The sequence below is a fragment of the Mytilus californianus genome, unplaced genomic scaffold, assembly GCF_021869535.1.
Source record: "Mytilus californianus isolate M0D057914Y unplaced genomic scaffold, xbMytCali1.0.p SCAF_25, whole genome shotgun sequence".
Lineage (NCBI taxonomy): Eukaryota > Metazoa > Mollusca > Bivalvia > Mytilida > Mytilidae > Mytilus > Mytilus californianus.
Genome location: NW_026262674.1, coordinates 43,134 through 55,698, shown reverse-complemented (window position 1 = coordinate 55,698; position 12,565 = coordinate 43,134).

The window sequence follows — 12,565 nt, the reverse complement described above, 5'->3', positions numbered from 1 at the left end:
TGATTATTTTCCATTCAATAGCATATACTTACAACTCAGCGGTATCTGGAGAGGTTTTCTGCTTTTTTGAGGCTGGCTCATCATGGTGTTCAACATATATCAGTTTTCTTTTCTGAGGGGGATTGGTGGTTTTTTTTGTACCGGCAGACAAGTTTCCTCTTATGGCTGACGACTTTCCTCTAACAACAGACGATTTTCCTCTACCTTTTACCCCTCCTCTGGTGATCTGTTTACTAAAAAAATTACCAAAATGATTGGATGGTGTTAATAGATTAGTGATATTTAAATTTTAACAGGTTAAACAAGTAGACACCACAAATAAATGGTGTTTCAATACAACAAATAGTTTAAAATTACTATAAGCCTTTCCATTTTTAAGCAAAGTAACCAGATTAAATACTCTGTTGTAAATTTCCCGCAATTTAGTGGGCTGCTACATATTTACTTGGCCCCCCAAGGGTGACTGGGGAATAGAAGTATGGTCACCATTGGTCTTCCTCCGACCGGCAGTAAAACCCGTGCTAAAGTGGGGCGTCCGTTTGGCTGTGCGGGATGTACAAATTTGCAGCCACGTCCGGTCAGAATGGGGACGTTAAATCCGATGCCTCGTGTAAAGAGAATGCCACGCTCTTTGCACGTTAAGAACCCTTGCAACAACTCTTTGAGGGGTCCGTAGGTGACCTGTTGCAAGGCTAAATTTCTGTCCTTATCCAATATACCCTCATTACCCGTGGCAGTCCAAATTTCTCCGACCATAATCCCTTAATCTATTACAGAACCTAACTATTGTATTTATTGTGAACTTGTTCTCGTCCTGAATATGCATGAGATATTTGCCACTGGACGTTAAGCAACAATCAATAAATCAATCATATTTACTTGGCCCCCAAGGTTGACTGGGGAAAAGAAGTATGGTCACCATTGGTCTTCCTCCGACCGGCAAAAGTGGGGCGTCCGTTTGGCTGTGCGGGATGTACAAATTTGCAGCCACGTCCGGTCAGAATGGGGACGTTAAATCCGATGCCTCGTGTATAGAGAGTGCCACGCTCTATGCACGTTAAGAACCCTTGCAACAACTCTTTGAGGGGTCCGTAGGTGACCTGTTGCAAGGCTAAATTTCTGTCCCTATCCAATATACCCTCATTTCCCGTGGCAGTCTAAATTTTTCCGACCTTAATCCCGGAAGCCCCTATTACAGAACCTACCTATTGTATTTATTGTCAACTTGTTCTCGTTCTGAATATGCATGAAATATTTGCCACTGGACGTTAAGCAACTAACAATCAATCAATCATATTTAAAACTTAAAAATTAATCTTTTAACAGTCGTTTCATCGTTTGTATTGTTTTGTGTATTACCTTTCATCGGTCTGTTATCATTGCTGGTGCTTGGTCTGTTGTCATTGCTGGTGCTTGTTGGTTTGTTGGTGTTACATGTGGATGTTGATGGTAGTCTGAAATAAGATGCACTGGTAATTAACAAAAGGTCTTCACAAATTAAGTTTTAATATGTCATTTGTATTTAGACTGGTCAAAATATAACTGTAACAATACAAATAAAATGATACATATCCAGTGTGGAATTCTTAAATTGGTAACATGAGTATTTTAATCATGTGTACATTGTTAATTATCAATTCAAACCATGCCACAGCATTTTGCATAAATGTTAATGTAAAGCATTCATTTCATGTTACATTGAAATGGTAAATGTTTAAAGGCAGCAATCATACTTTGGTGGCTTTTTGTTGTTTTGTACATGTTGGTGGGGTTATCTCTTTGACACATTACCGGTTTCCATTCTTATTCTATTTATTGATAACATTAAATGTGGATAATTACTACTTACACATTCACATCTGCTGGTGTAACATTTATCTGCATTTGGTTAAGTATTTCTTTTTGTTCTTTTGTCAAATTTCTGCCACTACCGACACCAAAGTTGAAGGTATCCTTCTCTGGTGTCAGCAGGATAACTTCCTGGTCTGGTGTGACCTCCGGCATTGTAGGCAGCTTCCTCCTATGACTATAGTGGTGTATCTGTGATGGGGCTGCCTTCAGTGAATCGTTCCATCATTTCTGCGTAGCCAAAGGCTTTGATAATTGTACTCCCCTTCCTCCTAATGAGGAAGAGGGTGTCAACTGGCTCATAAATCTGTTCTTTCTGTAATTTTGATGCTAATTTCTTTAGTTTTTCACAATTCTCAATTCTGCTTTTCGATTTTTGTAATGCATTTATTCTGCAATTTCTTTCCTGGTATTTATTGTCATATTTTCTTTTCTCGCCTGGTTTCAACTTTTCCTCTCTACTCTATAGCTGAAAAAAAATGTAAATATAAACTAGTATCTCAATTGTTTGTCAAACAATTGAAAGGTCTTTCCTGTAAAAGTGATGTTTTCGTAATGTACTTTGTACGACCTTTCGATTGATATAAGACAAGTATACCTTCTAAAACTTTTCGCTTTTTACACTGAAACTTCTCTTTTTACACTAAATGACCTCATCCGCCTTCATTTTCTATTCATCAACTCCCCCAAGGGTGACTGGGGAATAGAAGTATGGTCACCATTGGTCTTCCTCCGACCGGCAGTAAAACCCTTGCGAAAGTGGGGCGTCCGTTTGGCTGTGCGGGATGTACAAATTTGCAGTCACGTCCGGTCAGAATGGGGACGTTAAATCCGATGCCTCGTGTAAAGAGAGTGCCATGCTCTTTGCACGTTAAGAACCCTTGCAACAACTCCTCGAGGGGTCCGTAGGTGACCTGTTGCAAAGCTAAATTTCTGTCCCTATCCAATAATCCCTCATTTCCCGTGGCAGTCTAAATTTCTCCGACCTTAATCCCTGAAGCCCCTATTACAGAACCTACCTATTGTATTTATTGTTAATTTGTTCTCGTCCTGAATATGCATGAAATATTTGCCACTGGACGTTAAGCAACCAACAATCAATCAATCAATCTATTCATCATGACCTGACATTGACCTCAAATTGAAGGTCTTAAAATACTGATCATTTTTTGCAATTTATAGTAGGTTGATATCTGTTAGCTTTAAAAAGATATACACACAATACTAAACTTGTAAGATTTATCTCGTTGTAATTTTTTAACAGACGGTCGGACAGTTTTGAGCTTAATGTATAAACTGTAGAGCTTGTTGAGAGGATCATGTATGTATGCAGCAAATTCGTATCGTGTAATCTTGAAATTGCAGCGTAATTTTTTTTTGGCACTTGGTGACCTTTGACATTGTGTGCAAATTAAGGGTCACATGAATTAAAGATTATCGGTTAAGATTTTAAGTCTCTACGACTTCCAGTTCTCGAGATAGAAAAATTGTTTATGATTTTCAAAGGGAAATAACACCTTATAAGGGTTGGAAACAAATTAATTGTTTATGTTTATAAACATTGTCATCTGTTCTTGAACATGCTTCCATTTTCAATTCGATTCTATCTTTAATAATTTTAGAGAAGAATGCAAATACAAGAAATTGCTTCAAAGGGGATAAAGAAATGATATTCAGCCTGATATGGTAATACATCACGATAAGATCTAACTATTGTACAAATTAGGCCATGCTATCTTTAAAAACAACGAGAGGGGGCCATGTTGTAAAAACCAATAAAAGGGAAATTAGTTCTAAAGGGGATGATGAAATCTTTAACAGGGTCATTAAGTAATACTTCATGATGTCGTCTATCAATGGTCAATATTTGGTCTTGATAACTTTAACAAAAACAGGGGGAGGCCATGCCAAAAGAATGCTGGAAGAATAAAAAGAAAAATATAAAGCTTTTAAGAAGTAAGCTAACGCCACCACCGCCGTCTGATCACTATTCCTATGTCTTCCTGTCTGCAACAAAAGTCGTATTGTCCTCAAAAATAAATGGTAACCTTAAACCGTATTATACAGATTGTTAATCCTGTTAATTGTAACTTTGTAATTTTGTTCCAAATTCGTAACAATTACGTGGAAATTGTAATGGGTGGCATGTTTGCTGGACTACTAACTTTTTAAAAGTTTGAATATCAATGAATTTTAAAACTTTGGAAGGCTATGTGAAATAAAAACTATGGTCAATATTACAAATATAATTAAAACATAAATAAAATCATAATGAAAGACAAACAAATTAAACATTTCTAAAAACAATAAATAAAGTTACAATTATTCTTTTTCTGTACATTTTTTCTCTTTTTCACTCTCTGAAATTGAAAAAAAACACGTATGAGAATCATATTTATGATACAAAATGAAGCAAAATGTGTGCACCAGACCAAGGATTTGTATAGTGACACTATACAAATCCTTGACTAGACACCACAGATTATGTTTTAATAAATAATACGTTATAAAGAAACAACTGAAACATCTTAATTGTGTCGGATTAAATTCGTTATTGATTTTCAGTGTGGTATATCAATTGTGAGTAACTTTTAAACAATTGGTTAATGACATTTTAAGTATAAAAAAGAAACTATATTGTGGTTTTTTTTATATTTGTAACATGCATAACTCAAGGAATATGTTTATGTTGTTGTAATATGCATTGATTTGGATTTGAATTATGTAAACATTAGCAAAAATTAGCATATGCCCACTCAAAAACAAAGGGAAATTATCGAGAGAGAAAAAAAATTGGGACTTTGATACGAAACATTAAAGCTGTGGTCCAAATGTTTATTTTGCACAGAAGGCGTTTCTAACAATAGGTATGTTGTGGATAAGAATACTATTGTAAAAGTGAAAGAATATAAAGTTAAAGACCCCAAAAATATTACTTCTCTGGATTAAACAATATTTACATGCATGTTGGTTACTATGTTATTCTTATAATAACATATACATATATGATTAGAATTAGTGATGTCACCGGTTAACCGGTTAACCGTCGGAAGGACCGAATATCGAATACCAAAAACGTTAACCGGTTAACCGGACTTTTTAAAATTTTTTTTAACATATTTGATACAAATGTATATTGAAATCATTGAACAATTTTGTTCTATTTAAGAAAAAATATCGTCGTGGTAATTAATTTGACAGATGAATTGTCCAGTATATTGATTGCTATTGTTTATCCGAAAAAAAAACATGAAATTAATTAAAACTTAAGACAACTTGTCTATCACCTCAGGGTAAGATCTTAATTCAACATAATTAGTGTACATGTTGTTTTTTTAACAGTAACTGTAAATCATTAATCCAATTTAATTTTACGACTTACTTCATTATATTTTGTATCTAATATTTTGTAGAACCTCGTTTGAATGTGCAACCTCGATCGTGCATAGCTTTGCCATACTTTAAACGAAATGACAACTTACAAATTTTGAAATGCAAATTAACATGAACGTAATTAATGTATACACGATGGTACGCTTTCACATTTTAAATTAAAACACACCACATTATTTTTGTGACATCAAGAGAAAATGAAAGAATCATCGGTTTCAGACATTTTCAAGAAGTTTGTTTATCTTTTCAATCTGAAGTTATTACAAACGCCATAGTAAATACGGTAGTTTTAGATTATAACAAGTCAAACTTCGCCAGGAATCTCACAGACAAGTCTTATAATGCCAACAGTTGAACGGCAAACGCCTGAATCTGACGGATAAAGGTCAATCTATCGACACTTAAAGTACCCGTATCGAAAATGTTTACGCCCACAAACAGCGCCACCAATATTTTTTTCTACGGCATCTTTGAGAACGATGTCCCGTTCTGTAGTAAATTAAAACATAGAAAAGTAAGTGTAGAAAACAAATTGAAAGATATATTTGCACATGACTGGTTATGCATGATACGCTGGCAATGTGCGCAATGTCCTTTAATCCAAGATTGAAAATTAGTTTGTTTCCTACGTCATAATGGCGGTTTTTAATGTTTACATTTTTTCATCAATGTAATAGCTGACACAATTTCGTATCCAATCATTTATTAGCAATTTTATTATTGATCTTTGAAGATCATCCAATTACATTTACCGTTAGAAAGTGGCTACACGTTACCAGCCATCGTTACAAAGTAGCCATGTGTTTTGTGGGGATACCTCTGTCAACGTACAGTTGTGTATATTTGTTCCTCCTAACAGAAGTTCCAATGGAAACTTTGTTATAAACATTGTCATAATATCTATTCCTGTTGGAACAAATATTCTATACCATTTATTCCGTTAGGAACATATACTGTAATATTTATTCCTGTGGAAATAATATTCCAAAATATTTTTTCCTTTTGGAACTTATATTATGAAGGAACTTCTATTCCGTGACACCTCGGGAATGTTGTGTATTCAACATTTACGGTAAAAAACAATGGTATCTTCATTATATTTCCATGCATACACAAGTCATGACAGCAAATGCATTATTTATAGAACTTATAAGGTAACCAGACATATTTAACTGTCTGCTTTAGCAAAAATTCGTGTAAATAAGCATGATGGGTCATTTTGAATTCAAGCACAGCGTACAAACACGTGGTGGGATTGTTGATGTTTGTTTACCTAAATTGCACGTTGTTGTTACTAAATACTTGGCAATTACTATTATCGTGTTATACTTCAAGAGTTATATAATACATCTTGCCTAAGAAATACGTCTAGCTAGGTCCAGGGACTTCCTTTACTAGGTCTTTAAAAATGAGGCTGTAATGATGTTTACAAATTACCATATTTACATTACAGCATTTTTTTTTGCATTAGATATATTTCATATACATATTCAATGTATGTACATGAAAAATAGAGTAAATGAACATACATGGGTTTAATTCCCACCCTAGGTATTAATTTTAATACTCATAGGTTGGAACAAATAGGGCAGATTGCAATTTACCATAATGTAGTGTCTAAAATGCTGATTGATGGGCCAAGTCCTCAAAATCCTTTATTCTGAGTATACAGCAGCTCCTCTAAGGATTAGTAAGGGTATACTTTACATATAGTCCAGTGGCTAAGTCCTGTCATTTTTGTCTCTGTTATTTCCTTATTTATATTATTATTTCTTACATACTCTTGTACATGTAGTAAGACAAAAGCTAGTATTACTCTTTTTTCCTTATTTGCTTGAAAACAATGAAATGTATTCATTGTTGATGTCTGTAAGGTGACTTATAATTTAACTGCTAAAAGACACTTGGACTCTGGTGGATAGTTTCTAGACTGCTATCTCATTGGCAATTATACCGTATTTGAATTTTAGTGTCCCCTTTATAACTTTTTAAGAAAAGAATTTTATGATAATATATTATTAGGTTGTAAAAATTTTGAAAAGTTAAGGAAAAGTGCCAAATTTAATTGGCTTTTTATTCAAGAAAACCAAGAGGTATTGAAAAGTGTTGCAATTAATATTAATAAATGTTTTGAATTGAGAAAAATATCAATATAGTACAGATATTGTTTTATCTAAGACGTTGAGAATATTTGCCTGTAAATAATAGATTTGATTGTTATGCTTTTTTTTCTTCTAATATATGTGTGGCTCTGATCTGCCTGTGGTTTAAAATCTAAGAATTGAGATGGTTATATTCATATTTATATGATTTATATCAACATTATTGTGTCAATTATAAAAATCATTGTAAAAAATTACTTTGCTCTTCATGGTCCCTTTAATTGGAATAAAAATATCTTATCTCATCTTATACCACATCTCTTTATTTTAGTACTAACAGGTAAACTTAAGTATTTAAAGTAAGTGAGATGTTGACAAGCTAAGTCATGACTGTAAATTCAGATAATATCATATGGTTTTTATTAAAGTTAATAATGCGATTAAACTGATTATCTCAATAAAAAGAACTCGCATTCTGATTTGATACTATGAAATTATTTCTGATATCAGAATGATAAATATCTCATTGTTGTCCATTCTTCAAAAAAATCTGAAAGACGGTTCAATCAACAACCAACGACGGAAAACTTGAGTAATTTTCGCGCTAAGGCACGGCGGACTTGCTTGGTGAAACTTTTGCGAAATCTTCTTCTTCTTCTAACAACTACAGGGGAGATTTTAAAAAAGTTAAAAAACAAAAAGAAAAAATTAAATTAAACTTTAAATCAAAAAATGGTGAAAATTATAATAAACTCTTTTCTCTTGAAGAACTTAAAACATCTCTGTCAAAAGCCCATGATACAGCTTGTGGGCCTGATAATATTCACTACCAACTGTTAAAACACTTGCCAGATTCCTCGCTGGAAGCTCTTTTGCAGCTTATGAATAACATCTGGGAATCTGGTGATTTACCATCAATCTGGAAGCTTGCAACCGTCGTGCCTATTCCAAAACCAAGTAAAGATCACACGGATCCTATTAATTATCGGCCAATTGCTCTTACCAGTTGTGTCTGTAAAACACTAGAACGGATGGTCAATGATCGCCTTGTTTGGTTCCTGGAATCCAATGGGCTTTTAGCCAATATCCAGTGTGGATTCCGCCAAGGTCGCAGTACTCTTGACCATCTTGTTCGATTCGAATCATTTGTCCGTAATGGTTTTGCGAAAAATGAACATGTAGTGTCGGTCTTTTTCGATCTAGAAAAAGCCTATGATACTGCATGGAAGTATGGTATTTTAAAAGATCTCTTTGATATGGGGTTGAAAGGCAATATGCCAAATTTTATTTCGAATTTTCTATCTAACAGACAATTTAATGTTAGAGTAAATTCAACCATGTCTGATCTGTATGATCAAGAGATGGGTGTCCCTCAGGGCAGTATTTTATCTGTTACATTATTTAGTCTTAAAATCAACAGCCTTGTTGAAGTTTTAAAAAGTAATATTGAAGGTTCATTGTATGTTGATGACTTTTTAATATGTTATAGAGGCAAAAATATGAATAACATAGAAAGACAACTACAGTTATGTCTTGGAAGAATTGAAAAATGGGCCTCGGAAAATGGGTTTAAATTTTCCACTTCAAAAACGGTCGGGATGCATTTTTGTAACAAAAGGAAATTGCATCTTGATCCAGAACTCACTTTGTACGGCAACCCAATTAAAATGGTTGATGAAACCAAATTTCTTGGGTTAATTTTCGATAAAAAGTTAACCTTTCTACCCCATATCAAAATGTTAAAATCGAAATGTTTAAAAGCATTAGATATTTTAAAAGTTGTCGGCAGCACCGACTGGGGTGCTGATCGCAACATTTTACTTAATTTATATAGATCTCTAGTTAGATCTAAACTAGATTATGGCTCTATAGTGTATGGCTCTGCAAGGAAGTCCTACATACAGATTCTCGATGCTGTGCATCATCAGGGTTTGCGTCTCTGTCTTGGCGCATTTAAAACCTCACCAGTTGAGAGTCTGTATGTAGAGGCTGATGAGCACTCACTCTCTAACAGACGTTTGAAGCTTGGACTTCAATATGCTGTCAAACTAAAAGCCTACTCAGATAACCCTGCCTACAGCTGTGTTTTTAATCCAATTTATGAAGATATTTTTGCAAAACATGAAAATAAAATTCCTCCGTTAGGTATACGTTTAAAATCACATTTAGCTTCTTTTGATTTAAAATCTGTTGCTCAAGTTGAAACTTGCAAATGTCCTCCATGGGAACTTCCCAAACCAAAAATGATATTTGATCTCCGTGAACACAATAAAAATAAAACAAATCCTCTTTTAATTCAGCAACACTATGCTGAAATCAAAGCCAATTATTCAGATTTTTCAACTGTCTATACTGATGGATCAAAAGATGGTGACAGAGTTGCATCTGCTGCTGTCTTCATGCCATCTGATGCATCGATCTTTACTGCTGAAGCAGAAGCAATAATTTTGGCTTTGAAATTTATTGCTTCTTCAGATAAATCCAAATTTATTATATGTTCTGATTCACTTTCATGCTTACAAGCTATACAAAATACTAAAATTAAAAACCCAACAATTTTCAAAATCTTATATGTAATGAGGAATTTAAAAATTCTTCTTAAAGAAATATTATTTCTATGGGTGCCGAGTCATGTTGGAATCCTTGGAAACACAGCTGTAGACCTTGAGGCAAAGAATGCCCTGGGTGACCCTTTATCCAACTGTGATATACCATATACCGATTTTAAATCTAATATTAGAGAATATGTTTTTAATATATTGAAAAATGAATGGAGTAAAAAAGATGGCAATAAATTACATGAAATTAAACCTAATTTATGTAAACCTTTCAACAATTTTATGTGCAGAAAAGATCAGTGTGTTATTTCTAGATGTCGTATTGGTCATACTAGAATAACACACGAATATCTTTTAAAAAATGAAGTAGAACCACAATGTATACCTTGTAACTGCAAGTATACTATTAAACATGTTTTAATCAATTGTATTGACTTTGCTGATATTCGGAAGAAGCATTTCAATGTCAATAATATGTATGATTTATTTAATAATATTCCATTTACAAATATTGTTTCATTCTTAAAAGAAATTGGAATATATTATAAAATATAAAAATGTTGTTATATTTAAAACGATTTTAATTTTTATCACGTTATCTTAGTGTTGATTTTTATTTGTAAATAATCAATTTGCTTTAGTCTAGAATTTTAGTTTATTGAAAGACCTTTTGTCTGATTTTAAAAATATACCTTAAATTGTTATAATATTCGAATTAGCTCTCGCCGCGATATAGCCTTTCTGTGCTAATGCGGCGTAAAGCAAACAACAATCAATCAATCAATCAATCAAAAAAATTCTGAACATACTGTATTTAAGTGTCAGTTTTGTTTTTGTCTGAGACTATTTTAACATGGGAAGTGACCACTCTCTTTGTTATACTTGTAGTAGTCTCAGGTTTTTGATTTTGTAGTTTAATTGACTATGCATTTTAGAGGAGGTAAATATGAATTTGGATTTTTGAAGTTGATTCAGTATATTTTATGACATAATACCACTCTTATTTCAACAAAGCATTTTCAGACATTATTTACTGGTCAGCTTCGATAGCTTATTATTCAATCAATAATTTAATTGAAAGGAATCAACACTTGTTTGCAGGACTTTTGAATTCAAATATAAGATAAAAAGTAAAGCAAATCTTGAAATAATACATATAATAGGAATTATCAGATAACTGCATGATATTAGTTTGCAATACAGCTTTTTGTTCAGTTATCTTTTTGTTGATTGTTATGTTTTAAACCCAATTCTGGATCTTTGGATGTTCAGATTTTTTCTCTTGATTAAGGTGAGCAATAGAACTTGTACATCTTCCACAGTTTCTTATCTCGAGTGGATCCAGCCAATTTTACACAGGGGTGGGGGTATTCTCAACCAAAGATAAAAGGGGGTAGGGTTCCAACTATATGATTATGCTGCAGCCAATGCTGTTCTTTAATGTTTTCTTTCATCAATTTTGTCTGTATAATTAATATTGACCATTTTTTTTGTATCTATATGGATGTTTTATGGCCCGTGGAGAGCTAGAGGCCTCCACCACTCTCTGCCTCACTTCTGTAACTTAAAAAAGAAAAATTGAAAATTATAAATAAGTCATTAAGTGCAAATGCTAAAAATCTTCAATGAATTTCTTTCCATGATATGCATTGGGTAAACTTTCTTAATATGTTGCTCAATTAACATTTAGTTGTTATACAGATGTAAATATTAGTGTTGTCAACGGTTAACCGGTTAACCGTCCGAAGGACCGAATACCAAAAACGCTAACCGGTTAACCGGGATTTTTTCAATTTTAATAGATTTGATATAAATGCGTATTGAAATCATTAAATAATTTTGTTCTATTTAAAAAATTATCGTCGTGGTAATTAATTTGACAGATTAATTGTCCAGTATATTGATTGATATTGTTATTACTAAAAACATCATATTAATTAGAACTCAGCTCTGGGCAAGATCTTAAGGAAACATAATTAGTATACATGTTTTTTAAACAGTAACTTAAAATCAGTAATCCGATTAAATTTTACGATTCACTTCATTATTTTTTTTTTTTTATCTTAAACTGCGAAGACCTACATATAAATGTGCAACCTCCATCGTGCAAGGCTTTGTCATACTTTAAACGAAATGCCGACTCAAAAATTTTCAAAAATACAAATCAACGTGAATGTAATTAAAGTATACTTGATGCTACGAGTACCAGGCTCAATCATTTTAAATTGAAACACTCCACATTATTTTCTTAAGACACCAAGAAAAAAATGAAAGATTCATCGGTTTCAGTTAATTTCAATTCGACGAGATCAAGAAGGTTTTTTATTTTTTAATCTGAAGTTAGTTGGTACGATGTATTGGATTACTAAAAGTCAAACTTCGTAAGGAACCCTCACAGAAAAGCCTTATGATGCCAACTTCAATTCAACGTGCATTTGTAGGGTACTATAGATAAGGCCTTAAACCATCAACTTTAATAAACTACCGGTTAACCGGTTAATCGGTCGAGCGATTACCCGAGTAACCGGTTAGGCAAAAATGTACAATTTGACAACACTAGTAAATATAAAAAAAAAGATGTGATGTAATTTTCAATGAAACAACTCTTCACAAGAGACCAAATGAGGCATCAAAGTCACTAAATCCCGAGTCACATTCAGTCAA